At 34.1% G+C, this 15250-nt stretch overlaps 1 non-coding gene across 1 annotated transcript; it reads right to left on the bottom strand.

Annotated features, from left to right (window-relative positions):
* Positions 1 to 502: 502 nt before the first annotated feature.
* LOC143535881 (small nucleolar RNA U3) lies at positions 503 to 714 on the bottom strand. Its single transcript, XR_013135785.1, has one exon. It is a non-coding gene; the product is annotated as a small nucleolar RNA U3 (small nucleolar RNA).
* Positions 715 to 15250: the final 14536 nt, after the last annotated feature.

Here is a 15250-nt window from a genome sequence, read left to right as displayed (position 1 = left end):
GTGAGTTCTTCTGTAGCATATTCTGTACATTTTATAGTAAGCAACTTCCGTTATCTTTTGCAAGTAGGGGTGTGCACGGTTCGGTTATTAGCATTAACCCAACCTAACCGATCGGTTATCGGTTCGGTTCGGTTAATTTCGGTTAATAACCAATATCAAACTTGGGCTAAACTTTTGCTTAAAAATACATGAAATAAATGTTTAAATACATGAAATGAATGCATAACTACATTAAATGAAGGTATAAATATATGAAATTGAGATATTAGTACATGAAATGGAGATATAAATACATGAAAATAATAATATTAAACTATTAATACATATAATACATGAAATAGAGGAAAAAAATGCTTGTAAATATTAAAAAATGAAGAGTTCGGTTCGGTTAATTTCAGTTAATTCGATTTTCGGTTATATTGGTTCGATTTTATCGGTTTCGGTTATTGCTCACCCCTATTTGCAAGCAGCATACAAAATCAACAAAACGTAAAAAAGAATTGGTCGGTCAGACGACCGTGTAACCATGCTAGGACTCATAACATGAGCTAGCAACGATCATCTACTGAGCCATGGTCTAGACCATAAACTCTGTTAATCATGCTCTAGTTACACGGGTTTGGATCATCATCCGGACATAGGTTTCTGTCTTCTCAGAAATCAAGAATACAGAGGTACAAGCCTATAGAACAGATCCTGTTCAAGTAAGGTCGTGCTTTTGGGTCTCCTTATTCATTTTATAAACACGTGTTCGTTTGCACATTCCAGCCATGTGGGACGAGATTAAGGCCAGCCTTTTGGGTTTACTCAAGGGAATTTGCACTTCCCATGTTTTTTTTTGTTAAATACAGATTTTTTAAACCCCAGTTGTTGTTACGTACCAACATAAAACATAAGTTCTAATAACTCATTTGTTACCCACCATCCTATCAGTATTTCATGAAAAAACAATTGAATTTTGAAACCGATACTCATTGCTACTCTTACTACCTAAAGGTGATTCTGTTGTATGTTTGTATCTTAAAAGTCAAATATGGCCAAACTAGAGACGCAGATAATAAGATTTGACACTTTTTATATGGTCTCTTTAAAGTCGTCAAAACATAGACATTTTAGTCTCTTTGGATGCATACATTAAGCCGTGATGATTTGGTGCTTTCAGAGACTAACAAATCACAATGTAGAAAAAAGTTAAAATGGATTATTGATTCGTTGATATCTTAAATTTCATATGATAGGCATCCTAACAAACAAAGAAGTACCTTCAACATAACCATGTTGAGTTACTAACTTAGAGCAGCCACAATTAATAGTGGGGTTTGGGTCGTTTTTGGGGCATAAGTGGCATTAGACGTTTTTGGCTATTGCTCGCTTTTGGTACGTTTTTTGCTGTGAGAGTGGCAATCTGTGGGCAGGTATCTACATTATGTTTAATCCCCTCTAAATCTAATGAATTAACCAAAATGCATCTTCTCTCCTCTTTGTAAACTAATCACATAGGGAAAGAATCATAAAATATATGGATACAAATTGACATAAATGACCAAATCAAAGACATCTTACGATAACAACCACCCTAATCACCAGTCACTGGCACTTATGTGATCATTTTAAAGAGCATTTAGATCATTAGAAGTCCAGCTTCTTGTATCATGAATTTCTTGATAGCACAAGACGCAGATAGATAGAATCTGCATAGGATGTTCCTAATTAAAAAGATTCAAGTGTGACAACTTCTTAAAAACTTATTTGTTCATATAGCCAAACGCAACAAGCATCATTGATTCATTGTGTGCCAATCCTTCAGTTTATGAAGAGAGACCTGTTCAAGTAAGGTCATGCCTTTAAGGCCTCCTTGTTCATATTATAAAATACGCTTATAGAACAGATCCTGTTCAAGTAAGGTCATGGCTTTAAGCCTCCTTGTTCATATTATAAATACGCTTTAGTTTACAGTTTCTACCGACGTGGGACGAGACAGACCCGTAGCTGGTTAACTTCACCTACTACCCTTTTGGGTTTAGTCAACAGAATTTGCACTTCGCATCTTAAAAGAAAAGAGGATTTAATAAATCATTGTGCCAACATAAAGTATTAATAAAACTCGTTTGCTCCATCAGTGTAGTCTCTCTAGATGCATATAGTGACGTTGAGATGATCTGATTTTTACAAAGGCTCCACAATGTAGATTTTGTGACCTTGCTAGAATTGGTAAAAAAACAACACTTTTAGGCTGTTTAATGTTTATTCGTCGATATGATCTTAAGTAATTTATTTACTCAGTAAAATCAAATTTGACTAAGGGATAGAAATTTGACTTTTAAGTCAACATACAGAATACATTCACCCATTTAATGTGTCATCAAATTAAGCTAACGTAGGGATGAGCTTGGGACAGGGTACGTACCCGATTAAACTCATACCAAAAATCAATAAGAACACATACCAATACTCGTACCAAATGTTTCGGTATGGTAGGGGTACGGTACGGTACGGTACGGGTGTTTGGGACAGCATGCTCATACCTAAGCTAACGTATCTAATTATCTATTATAATTTATTAAGTAACAACAATTCTCCATATGAAAGTTAGGATGTTACAATTTTGGATTTTCAAAGAAAAATGACAATTTAAAGTTCAAACTAAAGTGATGCAGGAGCATCCGGTCCATTAAGTCGGCCCGGCCCAATGTTTGTTTTATTTATAGTAGCGTTGTTAGGTCTTTTGTTTAGTTAGTTTTAATAAAGAATTTGTAAGCTTTAAGCTTCTCAACCGAATCATTCGGTTCGAATCGTTTGAATGAAATCAATGTGTTCTTGAGTCATTTGATTGTTGGTCGAAACTGCATCATAAAGTCTATCCAAAATTGTGATTTTGGTGATTTGGTTGTCCAGATTGTTCAAAATGCAGCCTAAACACTTTTACAAGCGTTTCGAAACCAAAATCTGTTTTGCATTGTTATACTAACTTGTTTTCGCAAACCTTGATGGCAAACATTTTATATCGGCTAACATAATGATGATTGTGAAAAACTGAAATGTTTTTAAAGGGCAAAGAAATGACATGAAATAATAAAAATCAGAAGAGAACCGGTTATAAGAGCATTCTTATCCCATCCACCATCTTTAACCTCATAATTTAACAAAAATTCACTACTTTTTAAAATATGCCTCTCATTTTAAAAAACACCACACATCTTAACCTCTATATTTATCTCTACATTCTTTTTTTATTATTTTTTCTCTTTCTATTCATTTACAATTTTAACTAAAGACTATTTTGTCTTATTATACTTTTCGTCTAAAATAATTCTAATAACCTTCGTAGGTCCCAATTAACTTCATCCAAAATAGCACTTCATTGAACAACGCTTCAACTAAGTTCCATTTAGGGATGAGCTTGGTACTGTACCGGTACCAAAAATATCGATTCCGAAAATCGCGAATTCTTGGTACCGGTATCGAAATATTCGGTTCGGTACTGGTACGGTACCGGGATAATACCGGTACCGAAGGTAAAAATTCGTGAAATACCGGTTCCGGTACCGTAACGATCCCGAAAGTCGAAACTTTAGTACTGATTCAGTAGTAGTACCGAATTTGCTCATCCCTAGTTCCATTTATTATGTTGACTTTGACCCGTTTGCAAATTCGCAGCAAACTTGACCTCCAATAAACCAAACAGTTCGCAGCAAATTCCCAATTAACTTCATCCAAAATAGATTAAAGTCTACTTGATCGATCCAAACATGCCATACACCATTTGTAGCCAACTGATGCGAAAATATTGCACTGTAACGCGAAAAGAAGCTTCACTAAACTGCACTTGTAATTATGAACTACTCGTATTAGCCTTCTAAAAATCTATAACCTGCTGCCAATACTGAAGGTAAATAAAATACCAAAATTACCCTTAGGGTTACTATGTTGGCTTAAAAATCAAAATTACAAAATACCAAGAATGATGTTATCTTTTGTATATCAGATACTTGTGTCATCATCATGCCACCAAAAAGAAAAATTGGAAATAGCATACCAACTTATCTGAAACAACAATAAGCAAACCATAACAATCTCCATCCAATTTTAAAACATAACTTCAAAATATATTCACATGGCTTTTGTCCAATAAATTCTTGTCCACATGCTTGTACACAATACAAACAAATCACAGCTGTAATCCAAAGACCAATGCACTAGCAGGTAATGCAATACAAAAGAAACAATTACATGAACATATAGAACAACAAGAGCTGCAGAATGATATTGATGTCCCCTTAACTTGTCACACAGTTTAACAAAATTGCAGCTTATAGCACATTAATTTGAAGCAACCACACAACACACACATTAAATTGCAACCTAAAGCACATTGATTTCAAACAAAACAACATTTCAACAACCTTTAATTAAAAACAAAATAAGTCCAGCATCCACAAGGCCAGAAGGCTTTGAATTCATGAAACCCAAAAAATATAAAGTATAAGGTTAGACAATGCCAAAAAAAAATCTGTTCTTATGCAATAAGACTTCCATGTAACACCAAAAAGGGGAATACGATTTCTTGTAGCACTAATATATATGCACTATTGTTCGGCCTTTAAAGTTGATTATCTCAATCACGATTGCTTCTCATTATGATTTCTCTTTGAAGTTCCTCAAAATATAGTCGTTGGAGTTCTGTCATAACACTCACGTCCAACATCATATTCCGTTGATCGGATTCATTCTTTGCAAGCTTCGCTTTCTCAGCTTCAATTCTCAATTTTTCTGCCTTCAATCTCATCATTTCTTCTTCAGCAAGTCTATCATACGCCATCTTCTCAGCCTGAAGGCGATAAAACTCTTTCTCTTGAGCATGTGACTCCTCTAAAAGTGTATACTTCATCTTTCTGAGTTGTTTGATTTCCTCGGTTTGCTCACCTTCAACTTTTCGTGATCGTTTTGCAGCTTTCCTACCCAGTGGTCGATCCAATTCGATAACTTCATTTTCAATTGCATTTCCAGCCTCGGATGGGGTTGTGGTTGGGGTCTGGGATGGGACCGTCATCCTCTTTTTCTTTGACTCGCCCTTCGCGTCTCGTAAAATCCACTTAGGTTGGTCCTTTAATAGGTTCCAACAATGCTCAAACGCGAAGTTGCATTCTTCTTGTTTATGGTACAAAAACTTCGCCTTATCAAACTTGCATTTAAACAAATAAAATACATGTTAGAAAAACAAAATAAGTATTTTTATGTTGGTTCGGACTCACTTTGCTTTATTGACACTTAACTTACCCATTAAAAGCAAACTTAATTTAATTTCATGACCCAACTTTGACCCCGACCCGTCAAGATTAACCCAACATTATAAAATACTCACAAAACAAATTAGAGTGTGGAATTTTACCTTATCATGATCGGTTATGCCACTTATATTTAATCGTTCAACTTGATCTAGGCACGAACAAAAAGTATTAGTGGCCTTTTGAATGCTAGACCATCGATTTGATAAAGACTTGATTGACCTTTCGTTTGTGGTTTCTTTATGTTGCTCGAAGTACAAATAGATATTTTCCCACAATTGAGAGTATTTCTGATCTGTTCCTTAAATGGAATCAAGGCTATGATTAAGCCATGCAGCAACGACTAGCTCGTCTTCTTTAGCGGTGAAGTTCACACCCCTTTTTGATTTCTTAACACTGTTTGCATTTGCGGGGAAAGGTGGAGAGTCGTCAAGGCTCACAATAGAATTCCCACAAAGAAGATCGGTGTAGGATACACCTTGATCTTGTGCATCCATACTCAAAACTACAATAGAGTACAAAGATTATTATATTAGGATTGGTAAAGAAATATAACAGTTTATTGAATGTGTTCTCTTATCTATTAATAGTCACAATAGTTTCATTAGCTGGCCAACGATTATAACACATACTGATTACATAAATGAACACAATTTAATTACCCTAATTATTTCATGTTCTACAAAACTTCATCCTATGTGGATAATGAATTTAGTTTCGGGTCGGTCTTGGGTTTACTCGGGTCGGTCTGGTTAGTCTCTTATGTGCACCCCCACCCATAGTCAAACTCTAAATATACACGGAACCCCATTGTCACTATCACTAGATGTGAGGAAGGGTCCCATCACACCCCAAAAAGAATATCCCATCATATTTGTTATTAGCTTTCAACTAGATTCACATATTATGAACCGCAACCAAACTATAAATCACATAATGAATTCAGTTTTCGGTTCAGTCTTAGAATAAACTCGGTTTGATCTTTAACAAATTCAGTTTCGGTTAAAGACTGAACCGAAACCTAGTTTATAATTACGTCTATAATAGTATTATCGACAACATACACAAACATGAGCAAAACAAAGTCTGATTATGACCAAGCATAAACCAAATCAGGGCAAAACATAATCGAATTATGAAGCCTTGCAGGTCTAAGCAGATTACATAATTTAAAGCAACACATATACGTTGCCGAAACATGACTCAACACATATACCTTGCAGGGCTAGAGACGGCTTCGACTAAAGCAACATTTTAACAACACTTAATTAAAACCAAAATAATACCATCAACATATATGATACCAACATGACTCAAATTAACAATAAATTTCAATACCCTATCAAAGAATTTTTAAACCCAGCATCAAAGCCTTTCAAATAAACATGCCATGTAAAGTGTTAAACAAGACGCAACTACAACACACAAGTTAAGTTAAAATGTATTAATTTTTCATGTTTAGTTAGCCAATATTATTTGAGTGTTTTAACCCTCTAAGTTAAAGGTTTTGCATCTCCCTTTTATCTTAATTCTGCAATATAATTTGTAAAACTACTAAACCCTAAGCCCTAAATTAGGTTCCAAAAACATGGCAATAGAACATCTACAAACCCTAATTAACTTCTATTTATCCTGCCAACGTATTTGTAAGAACACCTCCAAATCATACAATAAACATACTGAAACTGAGAGATATATACGAGAAGTACCTGTTTCAACTTTTGTCTTTGATTTTGATTTTGATTTTGCCTTTGATTTGCTTTAGAGGTAATGGAGAAGGCCAATAAACCCTACTTGAGAGTTTTATAAAAGAGGCAGGAAGATGAGCGGGAGAAGAGATGAGGTGAGATGAGATGGGCGGGTGAATGGCGATGTTGTTAAGATAGGGGCGCTACAGTGGCTTTTCAAATATAAAAAGTTACTGTACCAGGTCTTTAATATATAGAGTTAGGGTATAGAAATAGGGGATTGGATGGAGTCTATTTTTACAAGATTTTTTTAAATTTTAAAGTTAAGGAGTGTTTTGATGAAAGGAATGAGAATGCTCTAATAGAGACATACTTGGGCATGTGATCATAAATTTACTAGAATTAGGTTCAATTGTAAAGGTGTCAATGGGAGTGGGTTGGGTTGGGTTGGATTTGGGTGATGGGTCAGGATGGATTTTTTAAAATAGAGGGTTAGAATAGATATGGGTCAAGATGGGTAAAACTAACTCATCTTGACCCAAGTGAATGTTGACATACAAAGGGTTTTAAAAACCCCTAAAAAAATATTCAAAAAAACTATTAATAAAATAATAACTCAAAATATAAATAAAAAACACAAAATGTAAAATAACTAAAATGTTTCCCCCATCATCCTCGTTCATTAAAAAAAAAAAAAAAACCGTTTTGTAACGGTTCAGGTTTTTTCGGGGTTTTTTTTCGGTTCGTTTTTTTTTTCATTTCGATCGGTTTCGGTATCTGCTCGGTTTCAATGATTTTGGTTTCGATTTCTCGATTTTTTCGGTTTCAATGTTGTTTTATTTTAGTCAGTTTTTTCGGTTTCATTTCGTGTTTTTGTTTCGTTTCGATTCATTTGTTTTATTTTGGTCGGCTACGTTTCAGTTTTTTTGTTTCGTTTTGGTAAGCTTTTTGATTGCATTTTGTTTTTTTGTTTTGTTTCGTTTTGGTCAGTTTTTCGGTTTCATATCGGTTTTTTTTATCATTTTGGTCGGTTTTCTATTTCGTTTCAGTTTTTTTGTTTCGTTTGGTCGGTTAGGTGTTTTTAATTCGTTTTGGTCCGGTTTTTAAATTGCATTTAGTTTTTTTATGTTTCCTTCTGGTCAGTTTTTCAGTTTCAATTCGATTTTTTGTTTCGTTTCGGTCGTTTCTATTTCGGTTCAGTTCAGTTTCGGTTTTTTTGTTTCGCTTTGATCGGTTCAGTGTTTTTGTTTTGTTTTGGTCAGCTTTTCAGTTGCATTTCGTTTTTTTTTTGTTTCGTTTGGTCGTTTTTCTATTTCAGTTCAGTTTCGTTTCGGTTTTTTTTGTTTTGTTTCGGTCGATTCGGTGTTTTTGTTTTGTATTAATTTCAGTTTTTCAGTTGCATTTCACTTTTTTTTTGTTTCGTTTTGGTCAGCGTTTCAGTTTCATATCTTTCATATCGGTTTTTTTGTTTCGTTTTGGTTGTTTTTTTATTTCAATTTAGTTTCGTTTCGGTTTTTTTGTTTCGTTTTGGTCGGTTCGGTGTTTTTGTTTCGTTTTGGTCGTTTTTCTATTTTGATTCAATTTTGTTTCGTTTTGGTCAACTTTTCGGTTTCATATCGTTTTTTTTTTGTTTCGTTTTGGTCGTTTTTCTATTTCGATTCAGTTTTGTTTCGGTTTGGTCGATTCGGTGTTTTTGTTTAGTTTTGGTTAGTTTTTCGGTTGCATTTCGCTTTTTTGTTTCGTTTTGGTCAGTTTTTCGATTTCATTCCCGATTTTTTTTGTTTCGTTTTGGTCGTTTTTTTATTTCGGTTCAGTTTCGTTTTTGTTTCGTTTTAGTCGGTTCGGGTTTTTTTTTCCGTTTTGATCGTTTTTTTGGGTTTCGGATGAGTTTTGTTTCGCGCGTGATAGTTTGAGTATTTTGAAATAGATAAATTTTGGATAACTTGGATATTTTGTTTTGACCCATTTTAACCTATAAATGAAACTCACTTGTATATTTCCAACCCATCTTGACCCACTTGAAGAATTTTTATGATCCATCTTAACCCATTTTACTTTTAAAGTTTATCCATCTTGACCCAAAACAATCCATTTGGGTTGGGTTTGCCACCCTTATGCAATTGGATCTAGAGGCATATTTAAGTGTGAGTTTATAGCCAATGTCTATATTTAAAGTTTTGATCTAGAGGCATACATATCCTTTTTCTTATACATATTGCCATTTGTGTCTGTGTTAACTTGTAATTTAAGCACAAACAAAAATGATTTGAGTGGTTGCCATATTTTTAGCTAAGATGTATACATGCATTTGTGTATTTCTAAAACTAGATTTACTTGTTTAATATCCAATTACCCATAACTGATTATGTGGAATACGGTATGTGATTTATGAATTTGTTTCCACTAGAGGCGATAACACAAGCGATGCAGCTGCGCCAATATCCAGGTTGGCGAAATTTAGATAATCCATGGTTGTGAGACATAGGGTGTGAATCTATACAATTAACCTGTATGTAAATTCATATGTTGGAAACCCATGATAAATCATGGAGTAAGTCCGTATTCAATCAGATCCGAAGTATATGAATTATGTGATTTAGCGAAAATTCATGGTAGCTTATGTTCAATCATTGCATAAAATTTGTTACCAAAAAAGTGAGTTGGTGAGTTTTGCGATTAAATATATATGTTATGTGCAATGTTAAGATAATACAACACATAAAGAAGTTTTGTAATGTTTTTAAAAAATGGTTTCGTGACATCACCTTAGTCACGACACGCACACAAGAACGTAGGCCTACGAAGAAGTGTGCTTTTTTACCTATCATTTTGCAACCATACGATGATAACATATATTTGAGCACTGTAGATCTATTGTGGATGAAATGCAATATGTGCAGAAGCATTGCAGGCCTACAATGAAGTGTTATTCTACCTACCTAATGACAACCATATGCTGAAAAGATATTTTATATTAGAATTATAGAGTATAGACTAATCGTGAGAGAAATGCAACATGTACATAAACAACACATCCCTACAATGAAGTGTGCTTCTTACCTACCGAGTAGCAACCATACGATGAAAATATATTTTGTTCGATAGTGAGGAATACTGGTGAGCGAAATAGAATACGAAATCTGTTAAAATAAGCAGCACAATCCCGCAAGAAAAATAAAAGGTTACCTAAATGTCATATTAAGTACACTCCCTTAGTCCCTTATGAAAAAATTGAAGTGCCAAGCACCAAACTTGAATTACGTTTTTGGTAATACAGATTCACTAGGTGAGGATAAAATAGGAAGAAAGAGATTTAAAGTTACGGTATTTTGAATATTATTAAGAGAAATAAAAAATGCAATCAACAATGTTGAAAAAGTAGATCCAGAAGGTCTAGTAATTATCTCTACAAGGTATGATGCCAAGACGACTTTCTTTAACCCATCCTAGTTACTCGAAATCGATCAAATGTGACCAACCTCGTCCAGAATTGGATTTGGTCGGTTAACTCGAGCCGATTTTGACTTAAAAAAAATAAAACAAATTCTTATGTCTATAATATCAAAGAATGAATATCAATTTTTAATCAATGATCACTAGTTTTTATAATACTTTATATTTTAAAAATGTATCTTTTTAATTTATAGTGATATTCATGTATTTTGTTATAACATTAGCAATAAATTTATAAATTTTAACATATATATAATTTTTCAAAATTTAATTTCTTTATAATTACTAACCATATTCGAGTACTCTCAGTCTAGACCAAGTACTCTCAACTCCTCAGTCGACCAACTAGAGAACACCTAACCACTTCTATAACCATGGCAATTAATAAGGTAAAATTAAATTTTGTATATGGAATATGAAATGGCTCGGCAATAATATATTATTTATGTATATGAGCTATAAACAGAAAAAAGTAAGAAACTTGGTACACAAAACATAATTTCTCTCTTTGTTTCAGACTATAGGACGATATACAAGTTTAGCATTTTTGGATTTTTGTCAATATTTTCATTATTGTATTTATTCTTTAATTATTTATTTTTTAAGTACTTTATGATTTGTTATTTTGTTGTGACCCAACCCAATATGAGTGAGTCCAATGAAAATGTAGCAGGCCCAAGTGAATTGAGAAGAAGCAAACGTGGAAGAGCCTAGAGGTGCAAAAAAAAACCCGTAGTCGGACCCGAAAAAAATACTCGGAACCGGTTTTATTTATACTTGGGTATTCTATACCCGAAACCGGAACCGACCCTACCTGTAGGGTATGGATAGGGTATGCATTTTGAGCTCAATACCCGTACCCGGAATTATACCCGATTTATACCGGTAAATACCCGGACCCGGTCATACCCTATACCCGTAACCGGTTATACCCGATACCAATTTTCTAATACCCGAAAGAATACATGAGTTTTTATGGTATATTTTTATATTTACTTCACAACTTTGATGTTTAAGTATTTTGTAACATGCATATTATTAAGTAAATAATTTGTAATTACGTGGATTTATGGTTTTTGTAATATAGTTAAATTATCTTTATAAATTACAAAGCAAATTGAAATTTTAAACGAATAAAAAAATTATAAATTCAAAACCGGGTATTAATACTCGGTCGTACCCGGTTATACCCGAACCCGATCATACCCTAACCGGGTACATAGGGTTGAGTTTTTCTCCTCAATACCCTAACAGAACCCAACTCGATTTCTCTCAATACCCGATTTTCCAATACCCGATCATACCCGAAACCGGTTCTATACCCGAACCCGGGTATTAGAAAAAACCCGATTTGTGCACCTCTAGAAGAGCCATTCCCAGCAAATTGAAGGAGTTTGTGAGGTAATCCACGACAACATGAATAACCGATTAGAAAGTATCATGTAATAAGGAATTTGTTAGTCTGTTGTGTTTTCTCTCATTTCACCTTTATAATTCTTTTATAGATTGTAATTCTCTCGTCCTAGTCAATACAATTTGTGATGGATTCATGTTTCAACTATACGAATATCGTTTTACTACATTATTAATGAAACTGTGAAAGGTGATCGGTTATTCTCTAATACTTTAGACATGTAAACACAAGATATTTTGGAAATTCATTGGATATAATGTGTAAAGCCTCGTTACTGGTAGCCCTACTTTAGTGTTAGATTTACTCATAAACGCGGTTCTAAATATCAGAGTTAATAAAAACTTTCACGAAATAATATAAAGTCAACCATTCGTTACAACATCCATAACGTGTCTTTCAAAAACATAACATAAAACATAGCATTTCAAACATCACGACAATCTCCAGATGCCAGCCTCTTCGGATCCTGCCATGTGTCATCCTCAAGCCAACTGCCTCAGTCGATTAGCCTGCGTGCATACTAAAAGTCAGCTACGCTGAGTGAGTTATAGTTAATCATACAACATACAATACATTCACATAGTAGCATATGCACCCGGATGTACATACCTTCATATCTTCTTACACACTTACTTACATACGTACTTTCATTCTTTCTTTCGTACTTACTTACATACTTTCATTCATACATATACGTTTTAAAGAGTATTCCGCCCTATAACCTTCGCCGATATTATTAGGGCCGGTTCCCTACGTTCGCCGATATTATTAGGGTCGGTTCCCTACATTCGCCGATACGAAGGGTCGGTTCCCTTCATTCGCCGACATTATTAGGATCGGTTCCCTACATTCGCGCTACTATAACATACCTGTCATTTACATACTTTCCTTGACGATATGTGCAATCTCCGAAGAGCGTTCACGTACCATCAACATTTCATACATATATTGTTCATACATCATACATATCAATCATACCTTTAACTAACACTTGACGGCACATGCAATATCCGAAGATCGTTCATGCACCGTCAAACAATCGTCATACATAAATCATACAAGGCATACACTTACCACCTAAGGTAAGTGCATTGACTATCACATCGAGTATGCACACAGCCCCGAAAACATAACAAGGAAGTGGGGCTAGAAACTCACCTCAATGCAGTTGCATTCACCGTTTATGGTTATTCCCTTTTTGAGCTGTGCACGACTAACTATATAATAATTATACGTATCAATAAACTATCACTACACATATCGTCTTTCTAGTTTAATTATTACTCTCATCGAACGGGGGTCCGGGTGCAGCGCCCCTGGCAGCGGGGTTCTAGGGGCGGCAGCCCCTAGCGGGGTCTAAGGGACAGAGCCCCTGGCTGGGGTTAAGCTGCCAGGTCAGCTTGGAAAAAATTTATTTCATTAACTGTCTTAACACATTTTTCATTAGGATTTTGAACCATTAAATAATTTGCTACTTAAAGTCCAATGGCTTCTTTGTAATTAAATCATTATTTTCTAAGTCCAGGGACTGTTATTGTCATTCTGTTAAACTTCTAATTCGTTACTGGTTCATAACGAATTGGCTTATCTTAGCGAACTGGTTCCTGTAACGAATTGAACCCTTTAACGAACTGGACTCCTTAACGAATCAGTCCATATAGCGAACCGGTCCAAGTAGCGAATTGGACTTTCTAATTCGTTATTTCTTTTAACGAACTATCTATCACGAATCAAGGGTAATTCGTTACCCTTTCCCTTAACGAATCAGACACGAACTAGAGCTAGTTCGTTATGCCCCCCTTATACGAATCAACTAACGAATCACCTTTTAATTCGTTAGGTTTCCATAGCGAACTAGGGTTAGGTCAGGGAATGTCAGAACATTCCCTGACAACCTCGTACACGTTTTTCAGCGCCGCCTTTCCGGCGCTGCCATTGCCTGAATAGTGTAAAACTCACCGGAAAAACGTATTTTCACCGTTTTTCATCGTTTTTCGTCCCGTTCGACCCAGATCTGAGCTAGGGTGACCCCTAAGCTCATCTTAGGTTCGGTTTATACCCGATTCCACCCGAATCTCGTGACTTTAACGATGTAACGGTGTAGGCTCGTCGTTTTGTGATTATATACAACGTGTTTAAGCTCATTCAATATCGTACTATCATACCTTGGATCGGGATCGGTTCTTCTTCTATGTTTCGGCTAGAGAGAGAGAGACTAAAGAGAAAGAGAGCTTAAGTGTGTGTTTCGGTGGTGTATGGAATATGTGTAAAATGAGGGAATTTATGGTGATTATGGTTTATATATTTAGGGATCATGGGCTTAAGCCCATAGTCTTTCCTTCTTTCTTTCATACCCAAGTCCATAACCCATATCCATTCACCCAACACTAGATCAACTCATATTCTATTCATCTAAACCGATAACGACCTACTATGAAATAAACGAAATTTATTTTATTATTATAACCAAAAGTAGGATGTTACATAATGTTTGGATGATATGATAGTTGTGAAACGTTCGAAATAATTCGGTGGTTCTTTTGAGTTTTCCAATCGGAAAAAACAGTAATTTGACAAGAACTTTGTGTGCGTGATTGTGTGAATTTCAAGAACAACCGATTTCAAGAGAGATGACCAAATGACAAGGAAATTTGCATAATTAGGGTTATATATTGCATCAACATGCGTCTAATTTTGACACCGAATTTAACATGTAAAATTCTAAACACTTCAAATTCTAATTAATTTTTAATGAAATAATTAAATTACAAATTTAACAATATACTTATCATACATTATTAATACAAAGTCATCGTATATTTACAACAATTCAAATATAAACAATTATATAGTTACATGACATTATTTGTTGTTGTATTCATTTGATACTACACGGGTCTTATAAAAAAACAAAACTTATAAACAAAAAAAACATATAAAAATTATATGAATTAGAAATATAAACATAAACATAACATAATACACTTAGAGACTGTATATTCAAAAAGGTAGATCATTTTACTTTTTTTTAGTATTCAACAATAATTTCTTCAATCTACGGTTTTCTCGGTAAACATAAACATCAATTTGAATACCTAAGATATGGAAATATTATAAAGACAATAAAAAACATATTATAAAATTTTAAGCAATATGTATTGAATAAACATATGAAAATTAAGGTTTTTAGATATCATGTATATTTTATCTAAAATACAAAATAGATGAAAATTAAAGTTAAAAAAATTTATGTAAAAAGTATTGGTTGTATATGATATTAAATTTAACAAAATTAATTGCATGGTTCTAAATAATTTATCGTTTAATATAAGTAACATAAATTATCTAGTTTAGAAAATAATGAATTGATTCATTTACAGATATTAAAATAAAATTATAATAAATTATAT

This window comes from Bidens hawaiensis, unplaced genomic scaffold, assembly GCF_021521415.1.
Source record: "Bidens hawaiensis isolate Kalapana, Puna unplaced genomic scaffold, B.hawaiensis_p1.1 tig00010669_1, whole genome shotgun sequence".
NCBI classification, from domain to species: Eukaryota; Viridiplantae; Streptophyta; class Magnoliopsida; order Asterales; family Asteraceae; genus Bidens; species Bidens hawaiensis.
The sequence above is the reverse complement of the archived record's forward strand: the minus strand, read 5'-3'. Positions and strand labels throughout refer to the sequence as shown.